Source organism: Camelus dromedarius, chromosome 31, assembly GCF_036321535.1.
Source record: "Camelus dromedarius isolate mCamDro1 chromosome 31, mCamDro1.pat, whole genome shotgun sequence".
NCBI lineage: Eukaryota > Metazoa > Chordata > Mammalia > Artiodactyla > Camelidae > Camelus > Camelus dromedarius.
Genome location: NC_087466.1, coordinates 7,668,282 through 7,685,756, shown reverse-complemented (window position 1 = coordinate 7,685,756; position 17,475 = coordinate 7,668,282). Strand labels below are relative to the sequence as shown.

Below are 17,475 nucleotides of genomic sequence, written 5' to 3'. Positions count from 1 at the left end.
CCTTAGAAAGGGAGTGAATTTGCCTAAGGTCATCCCCTGAGGGGCATGGATAGAACTGAAATTTAAACCCAGGATAGCCTGGTTGTAGGGTCCAGTACAGTGGTTCTCAAGCGTCAGAATCCGCTGGAGGGCTTGTTAAAATACAGACCTCTGGGCCCCGGTGCCAGGGGTTTTGATCCAGCGGCTCTGGGGAGACGCCTGGGTATCTGTACTCCTGACAAGTTCCCAATTGATGTGATGCTGCTCGTTTAGGACCTGGTCTAAAAAGAGTCCCCTAGGACCATTTTCTAACATTCCTGCTCTAGAATATAGAGGCACAAAGGAGAGCAATTTAAGTAAGAAAAGACCGCACCTATAAGAGTTGTTAGGCCACGTGGTGCAGTGGCAGGAACACGCCCCTAAAGTCTCAGACATGGGTTCCGATCTTGACTCCACCATAACCATGGGCTGAGTTAATTGAGAGGCATACAGCCAAGCCGTGCTGGTTAAGCGCCTGGTCCTCTAGGACCAGCCTCTTCACCCTCCCATTCCGGGTCTAGGCTTCTGCTCCCCGGGTCCGCGGTCGCGCGCCACCCGCGTGCGCCTCTCCATCTTTGCACGCTCGGCGGTGGAGTTCAGCCCGGCAAGCGTTGCCATGGTAGCGCCGCGGGCTGGGATGCTGGAGGCAGAGCGCGCCGCTAGGCTCGTCCCTTTGTGCGGCTGGGGTAGCGATGCGCTCCCCCTACTCCCGGCCGCACCCCGCCTCCCAGGCCCCGACCTCCGGGAGGGAGTAAAGGGTAGGGTGTAGGGTTGCAGGGGAGCGGGGAGGCGGGAGCAGGGCAGAGGCGAGGACCGGGGGTGGGGCGCCTCCGCCCGCCAGCCGCTCCCGCATTAAAATTTCATGGGCGCTGCAGCAGCTACAAAGACGACGCCGGCTGCGCTCGGGGGACCAGAGGGAGGGAGGCTGCGGACGAGTGCGGGGAGGAGTTTGCGATGGGAGGCGCTTGCAGGGGCTCCCCCAGTTCTGCGCTGTGAGCCGGGGCACAAAGAGCCCTCTGCACTGGCGCCGCAAGACCGCGGACGGGAGGTAAGCCGCCGCCCCATCCTAACAGCCCTCCCTCCCCAAGGGTCCTTGTCTGCGCGCAGGGAACAGCCTAATTCCCCGAGGTTGAGGTCCCAGGGTTCTGGGCAGGGTTCAGGGCTGGCAAACGCTGCCTGAAGTGCCCCTTATTTGTTGGATGAAGAGCCTCTCCAGCCCGCAGCTGTCAAATGCAGCTAAGACTTGGGCCTGGGTGGGGCACGGGGAAGGGGAGTTTGCATTGGGAGTCTAGGACCCATGGGGGTCTTGCAGTCATGATCTGAGAGGGAACAAAGATCCCCCCGTACCAGACAGACAGGAGGGGCCCCCGGACCTTTTCTGCTCACCGGAAATGGCCAAGCCTTGGAGGGACCCTTAATGGTCTCAGAACTGGAGCTGGGGGATGGGATGGTGGAGCCAGGCTCTTGAGCCCCCCTTGTTCATATCAAGCCCACCCCCCAGCGCCTGCCTATGCTACACTTCAGGGAATCAAATTCCAGATGTCCAGGGTCCCAAGGGACGGAGAGGACCGGAAAACCTCTTGGTTGAGAATAGTGAGATCGGTAATGATAATAATACTACATCAGTTGATGGAGAGCTTACACTCTGCCAGGGACATGCTTAGCCCACTGCATGCATTATTACAACAACCCTAGGCGGTGGTAAGAACCCCATTTTAGAGATGGGGAAATTGAGCTCCAGAGAGGGTTAGGTACACACGTCCAAGGTCACACACCCAGAGATTTTGAATCCAGATATGTCCAACTCTACAGCTCATGTTACATCCTTAAATGGGTCTGGGGAGAACCCAGGACTCACCAGCTCCCTTCCCTCCTACTCCTCTCCAATACATTCTCTAGAGAGGTTGGGAATTTGGGAGGGAGGGGGCCAGATCTCTCCTCTCTCTCAGCAGAGGATCCTCGGCTAGAGAAATTGCTTGTCGGACTGTGCAGGGGGAGACCCGGGGGCCTGGATTCCCCACCCTCATCCCAGGCTCCACACCCGTGGCTGCCCTGCGCCCAGGCTTGCTGGCGCGCACACCCTGCTGCAGTGCCGCGGCGGGGAACACCGCCTCCACCTGAAGCTGCGGGAAGCCGGGAGGGAGGCGGTAGTGCGGAGACGGGTGGGGGGAGAGAGGCGAGATAACGCGCGGAGAGCGGCTTCTGTTTCTCTCGGTGCCGGCCCCAGACGGAGCGCGGCCCAGAGCCCAACGCTCATTCTGGGTACGACACTTTACCTTCCAAAGCGCAGTCCCGTTTGGGAGCGCCCGGGAGCTTCGCGATTGCCTGGGCTGGTTGGGGAGGGGAGGGATGAGTAATTCCACTTGACAGACAGGGAAACCTGAGGACAGTGGCTCTCAGACTTTCGGGGCGTGGCTTCAGATGTCCAGGCCACGTGGCCAGGGGATGAGTCAGCAGGACTGGGGTGTGGCTGGTCTTCTGGATGTTTTCTCAGACCCCCCTCCTTCTCATCATCTGCGGGTGGTCAGACCGTAGGTTGAGGGAACAGTGCCCAGACCTCTTCCCTCACCCCTAGCGGGTGTAGAACCTCTACGTTTAGAACCATGTAGCAGTCTGGGCAAAAACATTTCCTTGGGGATTTTTTTTTTCCGCCAGCGGGTAGCTTTGGGTGGCACATCCTCATCCAGCACTGAGTTTGGTTAATTTCACGTTGAAAGAATTTTAAGGGTGACATCCCCTCTGCTCCCCCTTCTTTTCACCTACTTTATTACTTAATGACCCTTGCCACTGAGAAAGTATCTGAAGTCTATCCTGCAGTCCTCTGGCTGCCATTTTTGGTCCTCCTCACTTCTTCAAGGAAGAGAGGGGTGAGGTCTTCGGGGTCCTCAAAAGGAACCACAACTTCCTATCACCAGCTTTAGAAGAACCACTCTTTATGCCTGCATTCAAAATGAATTCAAAAATATGATTTTTAAAAAATACAATACGTTTCATGGAATGCAAAATTATAGAAGATTTGGAAAAGACTGAAAAAAAAAGATGAAAACTCCACAGTTCTGTCATCCAAGAATAACTACTATGTTTACCGTTTTCACGTATTTCCCTGTAGTATATTTTCTATTCCTGAAAATACGAACTGAAATTGTGCTGTATGTATACTACCTCAAGAAAAGTGACATTAGATATGCTTCTCTGTGTTTTGACGTCCTTGGCAGAAATCACTGTAAGAAGGTTGGTATTTTGTGGAATAGATGGAAACGCTCTACTCAGTTCCATATTGTTGGCCTTTACATTTGTTTCCTTTTTTTTTTTTTTAATCTTCATTTTTAAGATCCTTCCTCTGGACCAGATCCCTGCTTCCACCAGGGCAGGATTCTGCTCTTTGAATTTATCCCTCCTTGATGTCTGGTAGGGTGGTAGAAAGAGAAGGCAGTGAATTACAAGGATCTGTGTGCAAATCCTCCTCCTTACCTGTGCTCTGTGTCAACTTCAGTAAGGAAGAAATTTCTGTTCTCAGAGCCTCAGTCTCCTCATCTGTGAAGTGGGAGTCTTAATCCCGGCTTTAAGAGGCTGCTGGGAATGATGAACCAGTGTGGGTAAAGTGCCCACCACCCAGCAGCTGCTTAGTAAAGACATTGCTGCTTTAGTGCATCCCCTGTGTGCCGGCTGAGGTCATTTCCACATCCCCTGAATCGTGTACAGACACTTAGTTGTTTGCTTTTATTTGTATTGGACTGTTGGTCCTTCTCCGGGGTGATCCTCAGACTGTTTCTGCGGCCACTGGGGCCTTTGTGCAGGTTCAATGCGCTGGCAAATAACTTAAAGGCTACCCCTTTGTTTGGGAAGGATCTTCCCCCTTGTCTGGGAGGCCGGCTCATCTGTCAGCTGGAGCTCCCTGGAACAATAGCCAGAGATGCTCAGGGGCAGAGGCAGAGGCTGGCTGAGGGTGACATCTGTCTCCCCACTCCTCTCCAGGCTGATCTCATCAGATGAGACAGGTGTCCCTTGTTCCCTTGTGGTGCCAGGTGGGCCCTTCTGGAAGCTACTGGGTGAGTCGTGGGGGGAGGGGCTGAACTCTCCTGGACTCAGGGCTATGGGCTAGATGATTAACCATAACCAAGTCCAGCTACCGGCTGGTAACTGTTTACCAAGGTTCCTGCTGGGTGCTGCCTCTTGGAGACCCCATGAGAAGGCTGGGAATCGGGCATTCCAGATGGGAAACTGAGGCTCAGAGAGGTGAAGGGACAAGCTCAGGGTCACACAGTCAGTTAGTTGTACAGTCAGGATTTGAACCCAGAACTAGTCTGGCTCTGAAATGTGGTGGCGTAACTACTACACGACGCTACCTTCCTTTCTCAAAGTGAACTTAATCAGCTGCCTCAAGACCGTGGAAGCAACTGGAATAAACCGACCCGGCTGGTTTAGCAATCACAGCCAGTTCCTCCCTCCACTATAACAGTAACGCTGACCACCAGAGCGTTCACACTTTATACCTACCTTCCCCAGGTCGGTTCTCCTTTAACTCCCACCCCCGTATCCGGACATAAGCCTTCTGCCCCTTAAAGGTTCAACAGGCGTGTTGAGAATCCCGTTGCACCGTTTCCTAGCTGGGTGATTTTTGGCGCAAGTCACACTGCTCTGAACCTCAGTCTCCTCATCTGTAAAATGGGAATTAAAAAACCCAACCCATTGTTTTGTCAGGTAAAGGTGTCCCCCACCCGCAGCTCGGGGGTTCCTTTATTTGAGGGAGATTTGAATAGTGAAGCTCTTCTTTTGGGTAGGTTGTGTTGGAGTTCGTCCAGGAAAAAAAAAAAAAATGGTGCTTTTTGCACCTGCGCAAAAGCCTCTCCCTCCTGTCTCCAGCGAGGCGCCGGGCACATCTTATTCCCAGGAGCTCCTGCCATCTCTCAGCACTCACTCATCCAAAGCAATTTAGGCCAACGTCTCTCACATGCCTCAGCTCTCTGAGCAGCTATTTTATTCCAGAGTCAGTGGAAAAAAACACCCTAAAACCCAAGGGGGTCCTGAAACTGCAACCAAACACACGTTTCCCTGGTAGCTGTTTGTCTGTTACCAAGAATAGTGCAAAGTTTAGGAGGAAAAAATGAATATCCATGGATGGTGCCAATGAGCAGTGTGAACAATGGTAGTCATAATAAAGTGAGAAAATAAGAGAATGCAAGCTAATAGATAACAGTTCTCATCTCATGTAATCCTCACAGCAGCCCTGTGGGGTGGGCACCGTAGTCACCCTGCTTTTGTGGATAAGAAGACCCGCCCTGGGGAGCAACAGATTTGCTCGAGGTGGCAGAACAGAATGGGAAGCCGGGCAGTGAAGCCCAGGTCCTTTCCAACACGTTTGGATGTTTTGGTTGGTACTGGACAGGCCAAGATACCTCTTGGTTTCTCCTTTCGCTTCTTCTGATCCACATCCAAGGAGATCAGTTTTGGCAAATGCTGTAATTTCAGAACAGGACGCTGGCATCTCTTCTCCAATGTGCCCATGGCTACATCTTTATCCACCCATCCCTTTTTCTCTTTCCTTGACAGCTGGAGGCATCTCCCTGCCCACCCAGTCTTCCAGACACATTCACGTGGCCACCATGACCTTGACAGCATCAGAGGAGTAACCCAGGTGACCCTTCCTCTCCTTCTGTGCACCCCTGGGGGTGGTGGAGACCAGCCTCAGGCTGTGTGGTCAGGTCCACCACAATATCCGTATGTGTGGGAGATCTTGTGAATTTCAGAGGTGGTAGGACCTCTAGGATGCTCTGGGGTCCAAACCCTCAATCAAAGCTTCCCTGCTGGGGCCCCAGACCTGGGCTTGAATCAGGGGTGGCGTGGGGTCTGTGTGGGCTAGTGGGAGCTGAGACGCTGGGACCCAGAAGCTCACCACCAGGTCTCCCTGTGGCCTTTGATTGGACCCTTCTTGGTTCTTGTCCTGTGTCATCACATCTAAATGAGTTTTGAAGAGCTAACTCTATGGAGGTATAATTTACATGCAGTAAAATGCACCTATTTCAAGCATACATTTCAGTGTGCTTTGATAAATGTATACATCTGTGTAACCACCATCACAATCAAGATACAGAACATTTTCATCACCCAAAATGGTCCCCTGTTAATCCCCTCCCCAGGAAACCACTGATCTACCTTCTACACCTGTAGATTACACAGTTTCCCTAAAGTTCCATTATTGTGGAATCTTGCGTTCTTGGCTTCTTTTGCTCAACATGTTTTTGAGGTTCAGGCTTGTTCTTGCATGTGTCAGTAATTCAACCCTTTTTTGTCTAACCTCGTGTAAGCATATCATATAACTCCTCCATTTCAAGAGCAGAATTCAATGGCTTTTAGTAAATTTACCCAGTTCTGCACACATCACTACAAATCAGTTTGCCCCAGGAATATCCCTCACCCCCATTTATTGTTAATCCCCAGCCCGCTCCTAATCCCTGGCAACCGCAAATCTACCTTCTGACTGTAGAGCGTGGCCTTTTCTGGACATTTCGTGTAAATGGAATCATACAGCATGTGGTCTCTTGTGCCTGGCTTCTTTCACCCCAGGTAATATTTTTGAAGTTTGTCCTTGTCATAGTATCTGTCAATAGTGTGTTCCTTTTTATTGCTGAGTAGATTTCATTATACGACGTACTCCCGCTTATTTATCCATTCACCGAGACAGAGGAATGAAATTTGATCTGTGCTTCCTGAGTGGGGTGTATACAGCCCCCTGCCCCAGGAGGCATAGAATCCTGCAGGATAAATGTGGCCCACATTTCTGGGACATCAGTGTTACCCAAAGATTTAAATCATTAACTGGGGAAAATAATTTTTGGAACACTAACTCTGTGCCAGGCACGGGCTAAGCCTTTGAGAATGATTAACCTTGGATTTGGAAGCCACTGTCTCACTGATATTTGTCTGACCTCAAAGCCCTTGATACCCTCCTAGACAGCTGTCAGCTTGATGCAGGAGCTAAAGTTTCCCTTGAAATCTCCATTGCCTTTGTCGTATCAGGGATTCTGGGGCCCCAGGGCCAGGGGAGAGGGTCACTGGATTCAAACAGTGCTGCTCTGAGCAGTGCAGGGTCTATTTACAGACTGCAGCAAGTTCCTGGGACAGAGGAGAAAGAAGGGAATTTCCGGGTTCTTCGAGATGTTCATGATCACCCTGGGAAGGAGCCTTGCAGATAAGTATTCAAAAGTACCAGCCCCCAGCCTACCAGCCTGCCCTCTCCTGGTCGGTGCAGGGAAGTCCAGTATCCCAGAATCCCCAAGGTGGGGGAAGAAATCAGCTATGTGGCTCACTTACTTTCCTACCTCCGAGGCCACAAAGAGCTCGTCCCCATTTTGTGGGGCCCCAGAAAGTAACTTTCACAGCCCACTTTTGCATCAGGGCTACAATTGTATAAACTCCACTCTCAGTAATTTCTGAGGACCTGAGCTGAATTACTTCATCTTGAGTACCTGTAGACCGGGCATCAGAAGGAGGCTGGGGACTCCGGGTGATTTGGGCTGGCCCTTCCCGTCTCAGTTCTGGCCCTTTGACATCTTCTGAAACTTGGCTAGGGCCCCTTTGCGTGGCAATCAAGCGGGGACCTTGGCACCGTGACCCTTGGGCACATGCTTGGCAGTGTGAGGGTCTGAGTACCTCTCCAGCTCTGGACCCGTGAGCCAAGTCCGGGAGCTGACAGCAAGCTCTGAAAATATGCTGAGAGGACCCCTGACTCCCAGGCCCAGGTCTGCCAGTTGATGAAAAGAGCTTAGCTGTCACTGAAAGCAAACCCTGGGAGACGATGCTCAAGGTCAGGATGAGTGGGCATTCTCTGGTCTTCTCAGACTGGTAACACGGGGGTGGTCATCAAAGATTCCCAGCCCACCCTCTGGCTCTGCAAGCTTCCTCTGGTGCCTGGGGCCTCAGAAAAGAGATGGGGAGGGGGACGGGGGCGCGGAGCAGAAAGGTAACTGAGTCTGAGCGGAAGGGCCTCAGACTCAGGGTTGTTACCGTGCGCCGTGGGTAGTGTCAGGACCAGAAGGGCCCTGTGGCCCAGAGAGAGGGCCGGATTCCCAGGGCTGCACAGGATGGCAGGGCTGGGATCAGAGCTCTGGATGCTGGCTCTGTTCAGTGCTCACTTGAACTGTTGTCAAGCTGAGTCTGTCCTGCCTTCTCCAGGGGTCACATTCTGCGGTTGGACGGCAACAGGGAGGTGGGCAAAGGCAGCAAAGGAGGGTATTCGGGGGTGGGAGGAAGGGAGGTAGGGGGCCGGTGTATCTGGGCCCAGCCTCCCTAGCTCCTGGGGCCTTCCTGTCAGCAGAGTTCTGGCCCGGCCCGGGATGGGGAGGGGGCCTGGGCGCGGTTTTCTCCTGCGCCGTGGTTGGCTCTTTTGTCTTCCAGGATGGGCCTGCAGGGATCTACATGGGGGAGGAGCTGGGAGCTGAGCTTGGGCTGCCAACGTGTTGGCTGGGCGCTGCCAGGTAAGCCTGGGTAGGTGTGGGGCAAGGGGGTTCCATTAAGCTGAGTTTCTTTGGGGATAACTGTCTCCCCACCCAGGGCCTTCCCCAGGTACCCAGACCTGGCCCAAACACTCCTGCCTGGAGTCGGGGGGCTGGAAGGCTTGTTCCGTGTGGTCTCGGTGGAGGGGGTGGGACTGAATCAAGACCACTCCGGGTGGGTTCCTGGCAGAGATTTCAGCCCATTCCTTCATTCAGCACAAATGTGGACCAAGCGCCTTCTCCCAGAGAGATGCTCAGGCCCCAGAGGGCAACATGAGATGTGATTCCGCCCTCTCTGATCTTCAGGTAAGAACATGCTCTGTCATCGTCTCAGTGAGGGGATGAGCTCCCCGTCCTGGAAGGTGTGCATGTGTGTGTGTGTGTGTATTGGGGGAGGGTGGTACAGAGGGCCCCTCAGCTGGGAGGTTGTGAAGGCCTTTCCTGCCCACCTGGACTCTCCCTGTCTGCCCGTGACACCCGTGGGGCTGACTCTGGGCTTGTTGCTTTTCTAATCCCTGTGACAGTCCTGTCCAGATGCGACATCCTCTTTATGTGTTACTAGCATCCAAGCCCTCACCCCACCCTGTCTAAGTGCTGGTGGCACAGGAGGGAGACTGGGAGTCTTTGAAGGTGCCCACCCCCAGGGTGTGGGGCTGGGCTGTGGGGAGCTGGGGGATGGAGGCTGTGCTCTTATTCTAGACTGCTGTGCCCCCTCCAGGCGGCTCTGCCCTGGCTGCATCTCAGGACTCCTGGCCTGGTCTTCTCTTTGGAGCCCGGGTGACTCTAGACTCTGGCCACGGTGACATAGGAAGCAGCCTTCTGGACAATTCTGGAACCCTGGACAATTCCCTGAAGACCTCATCCTTCCTGACTCCCAGGATGGAGCCTGCCATGGGTACAGGCCCCTCTGGGATGGTGCTCAGCTGAGATCAGGACCTGGCTCTGGAGGACAGCTCGAGGGATGTGAGGGAGGCCGGCAGCCCACCGTCCCCACTGTGTCTGTCTGGACCTGCCTGCTGGGCCCTCTGTCCAGGCCTGGAGGCCCTTCCTGACCCCGAGTGGACCTGATTTCTCTTGGCAGCCCTGCCGGAGACCAGAGCTCAGCCTGGGCCAGGGCCTGACTGACCACACCTCGCCAAGGCTGGGTCTTAAAGGACCTTATAGGACAGGGGCAGGATCACAGGACTGGGTGTCAAAGAGGAGCTGCCGGTGGGAGGGAGGGTGGACGCAGCTCCCGGGGCGCCGCCGGCTGGGTCTGCCCTGCGCCGTTGGCCATGTGAGTGAGTGACGCCCATTCTTGTGGGGGCTTCTTGGATGGGGCTTTCCCGCGCTTCTGCTCTCCCGGATGGTGACCGGGGCGGGGGGCAGCCTGGGCCTTCCCCTTGAGTTGTGGAGCTCTGGGAGGGGCAGCTGGAGGGGTAGAGCTATCCTGGATGGAGAGAGTTTCCGGAGGATGAGGAGACCCAGGCTGGGGAGGCTCGCCAGAAGGAGACAGATACTGAGCCTTGCTCTCGCCTTCCAAAGGGAATGGTCTGGAATCAGCCTCACCCCAAGGCTTGAGGGATCACCCCGGCCGTATCTCAGATTCCTGCTCCTTATCACACTCCTGTCCTTGGGGAGCAGGGGCAGGCAGGGCAGGCTCCACACACATCAGGCAGCTCCCCCATCACGTGGCTGCGGCTGCGGCTGCGGGCTCACTGGCCTGCCTGCCTCCCTGTTCTCCACTCCCTCCAGCTCCTTAAGAGGGGCTGGTCCCAGTGCTCACACAGGAGCAGCTGTGGCCTTCCTTAGGCAAGTCTAAGAGCCCAATGTCCTTTTCTGGGGGTGGGGAGGGGACCTGGGTGAGTCAGCTTGGGCTGCCATTAACGGAATACCATGCGTGGAGGGCTGAACCGGCAGAAATGGATTTTCTCACAGTTCTGGGGGCTGAAGGTACAAAACCAAGGGGCCAGGGATGGTTTCTGGTGAGGCTTCTCTCCTTGGCTCACAGGTAGAAACACACACACACACACACACACACACACACACACACACACACACACAGAGGGGGAGGGAGGAAGAGAGAGGGAGAGAAATAGCTAGCTAGCTAGTGTCTCTTCTTCTTCCTATAAGGACACCAGTCCTATGGGATCAGGGTCCCATCCTTATGACCTCATTTAGCCTTAATTATCTCCTTAAAAGGCCTATCTCCAAACACAGTCACGTTGGGAGTTATAGCTTCAACCTATGAATTTAGAGGAGACACAATTCAGTCCATAGTAGGTGGTCACCACAAGCATGGAAAGCTGGTGTCATCTCCCCTTTAGAATTCCTGCCCCCAAAAGGGAGGGGGTGGAGGGGCAGAGGTGTGGGCAATAGAGACAGTATTGGGGGGTAACGTGCTAGGGTGGCCCCGGGTGCCTTGGGGAGACAGAACCGGCCAGACCCAGTGCAGCGAGGAGGAGCTCCCGGGAGAGGGGTGTCTTGGGAAGATCTTGGGCTTTGGAGCCAGAGGGTGTGCATTTTGCTGTACCACCCAGTCACCTCACCCCTGTGAGTCTGATTTCTGCTCTGAAATGAGCCATCTGCTCACTGTAGGGGCACAGGGAAAAATCGTGAAATCACGTGTCTGGCACAGCGACTGACTCTTAGTAGGTGCTCAATTAACGCTCCTCTGGGAGTTTACATGTAGTTTACATCTATTTTGGGCCCTCTGGGCGGTAAGCCCAGCATCTTTGATCCAGAGGCATTTCTGACTAGTCCTCCCTCTCTTGTATTCTTAATACCTCTCCCTAATCAGATCAAGGAATCGGTGGCACTGCATGGCCTCCCTAGTAGCTCCAAATGCTTCTTGGGGAATTTATTATCTACTCTTCTCATCAGGATTGAGCACCTAATGTGAGCCCTTCCCTGTGTGACTCGCTTGAGGGGAATTTAAGTGAAGTTACGGCCCTGATTCAAACCTTCAGGATTGCACAGCCATGCTGAATGGGAGAAAACCAGCTCACACAGAGAACTGGAGGATGGGGCAGGAAACAGTCTACTGAGGCACAGGTTCTAAGTACTTGGGTGTGTGGGAGTAAGATCCCAGAGGAGGCTGGAAAGACTTCCCAGCGAGGCTGAACTAATCAGGACCTTGGAGGATGAGAAAGAGGTGGCTTAGCTGAGAGCCTCAGGGAGAAATGAGTGCAGATAGTCCCAAAGTAAGTTCTAGGAAATGTCATTGCTCTTACAAAAAAAAAAAAAAAAAAAAAAAAAAAAAGTTCAAATTCGGTAGGTTTCTGTAGTGCAGGACTTATCAGAGCCTTTATAAGTGCTGCTGGGTATTGTGAATATTCAAGGACAGATAGAGGATTAAGCGTTTACTCCCCAAAGTTTACTGGCAACAGAACCCTTTTCTTCTAGAGCATCAGTTGGAACTGTTGGATCCTAGGCTGCGGTTTCTGTGGGAAAACTGCAACTGTGATAAAAGATGACAAAACTAGGGCACACTCAGCTGCTTCGCAGCATCAGCTGGAAAGGCAGCCCTTTCCTTGGGGCCAGGAAGTCTGAACTTGGTGCTGGGGGTCAGGCGAGCTCTATGCAGTTTCAGTGTTGGGGGGAGGGCAGGCCAGGGGCTGGAGTAACCACAGGTTTGGCGGTGATGGAGGAGCTGTCCACTGGACACAGTGGCTCCGGGGCATCAGGCCTTTTGTGGGAATATGCTGGTGTGTGCACATGAGTGTGTACGAGTGTGTGTGTGCACCTGAGTGTGACAGGACCCAGCCTTCCGGGAAGGGGATGACCAGAACCAGGCAGGGGGTTTCCAGCTGGAAGGAGCAGCGTCCATTTTCAGGGGAACTGAAGTGTCTGGGGGAGTGCCCCGGAGACCCATGGCTGAGAAGTAGGGAAGAAAAATTTATGGGGGCAGGGTCTAAGTGGATAGTTTTGATTCTGGGGTGGGGCTGAGGAGCTTGGAGGCAGACCCCCTGCCCTGGTCAGGCCCAGCTCCCTGGCTGGTTGGGGGCGGGAGGCCTCTGGAGCTGCAGCTGGAGGGGCTGGGGGCAGTGTTGCATGGTGTGATTAACCTACTAACCCAGGGCTCAGCCGGGACGCTGTGGCGTGTGACGAGGTGCCTGGCCTTCTGCCAACCGACTAACCCACTAACCAGGCCCGAGCATGCCCTACTAACCCCCCGCAGCCAGACCCTACTAACCTTGCAGCTCACGGGCCTTTCAAGGGGCTGGGATGTGGGGGCAGACGAGGCTCCGGAAGGCCCTGCCCGTGGCCTGGGATCTCTGTGCAGACCCACACTGCAGGACAGGGCATGCAAATCAGACTTGCCAGCTCTGCCACTTCCCGCTGGGTGACTTGAGCAAGTCACTTGCCCTCTCTGAACCCCGGTTTCCTCAGCAGTAGAATGAGTGGCCTGATCCTCACCCACACGTTGCAGTGAGGATTCCCAGGAAGATAAAGCTTTTGACAGAGGGCAGATACTGAATACATATCTGGATATGTATGAGGGTCGGGGTGGGAGACTCGGAAAACCTGCCCACTCATGTCCCAGGGCAGGCCCTGGTCCCTCTGGGTGGTCTGCACACAGACCCCTCTGCCTGGGGCCAGACACTCGCTTTGAACCCCTAACCATCTCTTCCCCACACTTCCTCCTCAGCTTTCTTCCCGTAGGCAGCTCTTTTGTTCAATTACTAACCCATCTAACCCCAGGGGGGCCTCAACTGCACCCCGACCACCCCTTAACAAACTAATTGACCTGTGTGCATTCTTCTTTTCTCCTAGTGCCTCCCGTGTGTGTCTGCTGAGATGCCCCTGTCCGCTGGTGCTGTGCTCTGACTTACTAACCCAGCCCCTACTAACCCTGTTTTCTCTTCTTACTAACCCCAGCCCTGCCGAGCTCTGGGCGCCCCTGGGGGCTGGTCCCCCTCCTTTTGGCAAGCAGAGGTCCTGGGGCTGGCCTGGCAGAGACAGATGCCCCACTTTGCAGCCCCAATTGGCTGTGAGTTCAGAGTCCACTGGGCCACGTCTGAGGCAGGGGACGGACGGCCCTATCATCCACACCAGCGGCCCAGAGGAAGAGGTGGTCCTGGAGATATGGGAGGCTGGCCGGCCTCCGAGCACAGCATCTCACCTCTGCGCCGAAGTCTGGTTGCTACTGGGAGTGGGCGGGAGCTGGGAAACCTCTGGGGTATGACTGTGGGGAGGCCTGTGGGTCTAGAATGTGGAGCGCAGGGCTCTTCCCAGTTAAGGGAGCAGAGAGAAAGCGCCCGTATGGCTTTCTTTGGACGGAAGCAAGGGTAGAATCCTCTCCACTGGAAAGTGGCCGGTAGAGGTGTGGTGCCGCACAATCAAGGAGGGGGTGTTCCACACTGGAAGTCAGCTAGTGGAGACTTCCCCAGTTGGAAGTCACTGAAAGGGTCTTAACCACACTGGGAATCACTGAGTAGTTAGCTCAGGAAGTCAGCATGAGGGGGCATTTCTCATATTCGAGGGTTGGGAAGACGGGTTTTTCTTAAACCGGAAGTCAGTGAGAGGGGGATTTCGCCTTATCACCAGACGGTGAGAAGGAATGGCCAGGAGATCAGTGAGAGGGGCCTTTCCTACAACAGGAAGTTGGCTAGAGCCCTTCCCGTCCCCGGAGGTGGGAGATCCAGGTTTCCCACACCGGAAGTAGGTGTGAGTCATTTTTCCCACTGGAAGTCATTGAGAAGGACTGTCTACACCAGGAAATCTGAGAAAGCTGGGAAGAAAGCAGATCTTGGGTTCAGGATTGGCAGGGGGAAGAAGTGGGAAGCAACAAATGAACCCTAGGGGCCCACAGGGTCCCACAGCCCCTCAGGCCAGCCAGAAATTCATCCCTGGCTCCCTGTCCTCTTCGCACCCACGGCCCAACCCCAGTGTGCCTCCCCCAGAGCCCGCCAGCCGCTAAGCCAGGGCCACACCTGGGGGTGACTTTATGCCTCACCTCCAGTAGGCACTTTGGTCTCTTTGGGCTAATCTCTGGCTCCCTTGCACTAACTCTTGCTCTCACCCAGCTAATCCCTGCCTGCCCTGGCTGCCCCAGGGGGGCTGACCACTAACAACCAACCTTGCCCATCTGGGGGCTCCAGGCTCCTGGCCTGGCTCTGACCTGCTCTTAATTAACCTCTCCTTCACCTGACTAACTCCTGCCCTCCTGATCTGTTCCTTTCAGCAGAAACTAACGGCTTGTGGATTTCTTTTTGACTAACAACAGGTCTAACACTCCTCGTAACTATTACTATTAACAGCTTGGATGTCGGCATGGCTGGGACTGGGCTAACACAGGTTTGGACTTAACTAACACAGGGAGAGGTGGAGGTAGTGGTGTCGGACGTGGCGACTGCTCTGGGGAAGAGCCATGTGAGGCCAGTAAAGATCTCAGTACTCTAAAGGAGGTGCCAGGGCTGGGGTGAGGCTCAGGCCAAATGGAGGAGTGGTGTCTGCCGAGGTGGGCTCAGAAGCATAGTCAACTTTCAGGGTTTTGCCACGGGACATAGCCTATTAACCCCTTATAATCTGCATCTGAGTTTTGGTTCTTTTAAATAATAGCCTGATAGTTGTAATAGTCCAAACACGTGGATGCAGCTTTTGTATCCCTAAAAATGCCTATGCCTGTCTGGTGTGTACAGAGGATATGCCTTTGTGTATGGACTCATCAGTCACCAGGCCAGGGCCTAGAGTCCTTGATTTAGGGACTTTCGAGTTTTGGAAGCCCTAGGACATAAAACTTTAGATTGAGATAGTCAGAAGGGTTATAAATCCATCACCCATTTACACGTTGGTATAAATTAGCTCAGCTTCCTTTTCTAATTTCTATGCAATTTAGCTGCCCTGAGATGAGAGTTTGGCCAGAAGGGAGTTTTGATGTCTGCAGGGCTGGGGGAGGGTCCTTTGGGAGCAGAGAGGAGAAGCTAGGAGGCTAGGGATTCCTGGGTGTGGGTAAGAGGGGGCACCAGGTCGAGGAGGGTGGGAAGAGGGACCAGTTTTACTGGCTCAGTCTGGGAGTAAGGGTCTGTGGGTGAGGACAGCTCATGGGAGGGCCTGGAGGATTGGATCAGCTCAGGGGCAGGGTCAGAGGCCTGCCTAGTGGCCTTGTAGGCAGGTGGCTCAGGTCATTGAATACTGCTCTGGGGTTGAGAGCCTCGCTGTCAGCCAGGGACTCAGAGCTAATCTAGTGGAGCTGGCGGTGAGGCCTGAAGGGTGATCCAGAGGCCTGAGCTGCAAAGGCAAGAAGAGGTGATGCATCAAGAAGAGCTTGGAGGAGGTGGCTTGGCTGCTGGCGAGGCGGGGATGGGGCCTGCATCAGGGAAGCAGGTGCCTGTTGCCCTCTTGTGGCCACCTTGCTCCACTGCACACAAAGCAAGAGGCTCAGAAACATTTCTCAGAGTCCTGCTTATATTAAGTTCTGAGCAAATTTTAGAAAACTGGTTAGAACTTCTTGAAAGGAGGACCATCCTTAGGTCCATCTTAAGAGAAATAAGACCTAGAAACGCTTTCCCCGGTTGGAGGTAGTTATGCAATGACTGGAAAGCAGAGGGGGCCGTGTACCTGCCAGGCAGGTGACAGCAATGTCTTGGGAAAAGGGCCAACTGAAAAGCACATCACTCCAGACCCCCAGTGATGCTCCGCTCCAGGAAGACATCCGAGGGCACGTGGGCATGGGCTGGAAGTCTACAAGAGAATCTCACTAGAGAGGAAGCCCTGTAGTCCTGTATGGCTGCAAGGGGGCCATGCAGGCACGGAGAGCTTCTGAGAGGCTGGTCCTGACCCCAGGAAGGCAAAAATGTGTCTTGTTGGGTAACAAACCTTCTGGAGGCAGAAGGAATGGGACTAGCCCACCTTTGAGACTTATGATGGTGGTGGGAGTCTCAGATTCTGTGTGTGTGTTTGTGTGTGTGTGTGTGTGTGTGTGTTCATGTTCTTGACTTAATACCTGTGTAGGCAACTCTCCTCCCCCTAACCCCGGCCCCGGGCCTGCTGATGCTCACCCTGGCCTTGACGCCACTGAACATCAAGTCATTAGGAGCAGGACCTCATGGGCTGGGAAGCTGGCCTCCCGGTAGAAAGAGGCGGTTCAGTCTTTTAATAGGCAGCATGGAGGGAGGGGCCACTGTGGTCCCTGCCTGAGGGCTGTGCTTGAGTAGATGGGGACATACTGAGCTGGAGGGATGCCTGGTGGGGGAGACTGGTTACATCCCAAAGACCCCAAAGGCCCTCTTGAGAGTTTATCCAGGGACCCACTGTTTTACTTTAAGACTGCAGAAGACATTTTCCATGTCCTTGCCTCCTGGGGATGGAAATTCTGCTGTAGATTAAAAATATTTTTACATGGATCCGGCCATGGAGTGTGAACTGGGCATTGTGTTTTCACTCATGAATGGAGCTTCTCTTGTTTAAAATACCATTTTGAGATTAGAAACCAATTCACACCCAAGGAATGGCTGTAGTTCAGGAGGCAGAGGGATGTGTAATTTGGGGGAGTGGGGAACCAGTGGCATACTCAAGGAACAGGAGTGGGCTCTCCCACTCTCTGCTCAAGACCATGATCTTTGAAGTCACTACAACTGGGTATTTATAATTGTAGGAAAATACACATAAAATCTACTGTCTGCACCATTTAAAAATACACAGTTCAGTGGTATTAAGTACGTTCTCATTGTTGTGTAACCATCATTACTATTGCTGTATTTTTAAATAGCACTACTTTGTGCCCAGTGCATCACAGAAAATCCATGTCTCTTCTCCGCTTCTCTCTCCTGCCTCCTTCCTTCCCTCCCTCTATTCACCTAGAAACCATTTACACAGTCAGCATGTACAGAGGCACTGCCCCACTGTCAGGGATGCCAGGCTGCCCACCTGTTCCTCTGTTCCTCTGACACAACTATCTTGTTCTCTCCTGAGGATCTTTGCACTGGCTGGTTCCTTTGCCTGGAATATATGTTCCTCGCTTTTCACGTGGTTGACTTTGGGG

General features: G+C 53.8%; 1 long non-coding RNA gene across 1 annotated transcript; it reads left to right on the top strand.

Moving 5' to 3' along the window:
* The first annotated feature begins 748 nt into the window (after positions 1 to 748).
* On the top strand, positions 749 to 17,256 carry LOC105099482 (uncharacterized). The gene is made up of 7 exons (XR_004133685.2): positions 749 to 776; positions 894 to 1,066; positions 5,569 to 5,653; positions 6,457 to 6,582; positions 7,118 to 8,492; positions 8,727 to 8,816; positions 9,229 to 17,256. It is a non-coding gene; the product is annotated as an uncharacterized LOC105099482 (long non-coding RNA).
* Positions 17,257 to 17,475: the final 219 nt, after the last annotated feature.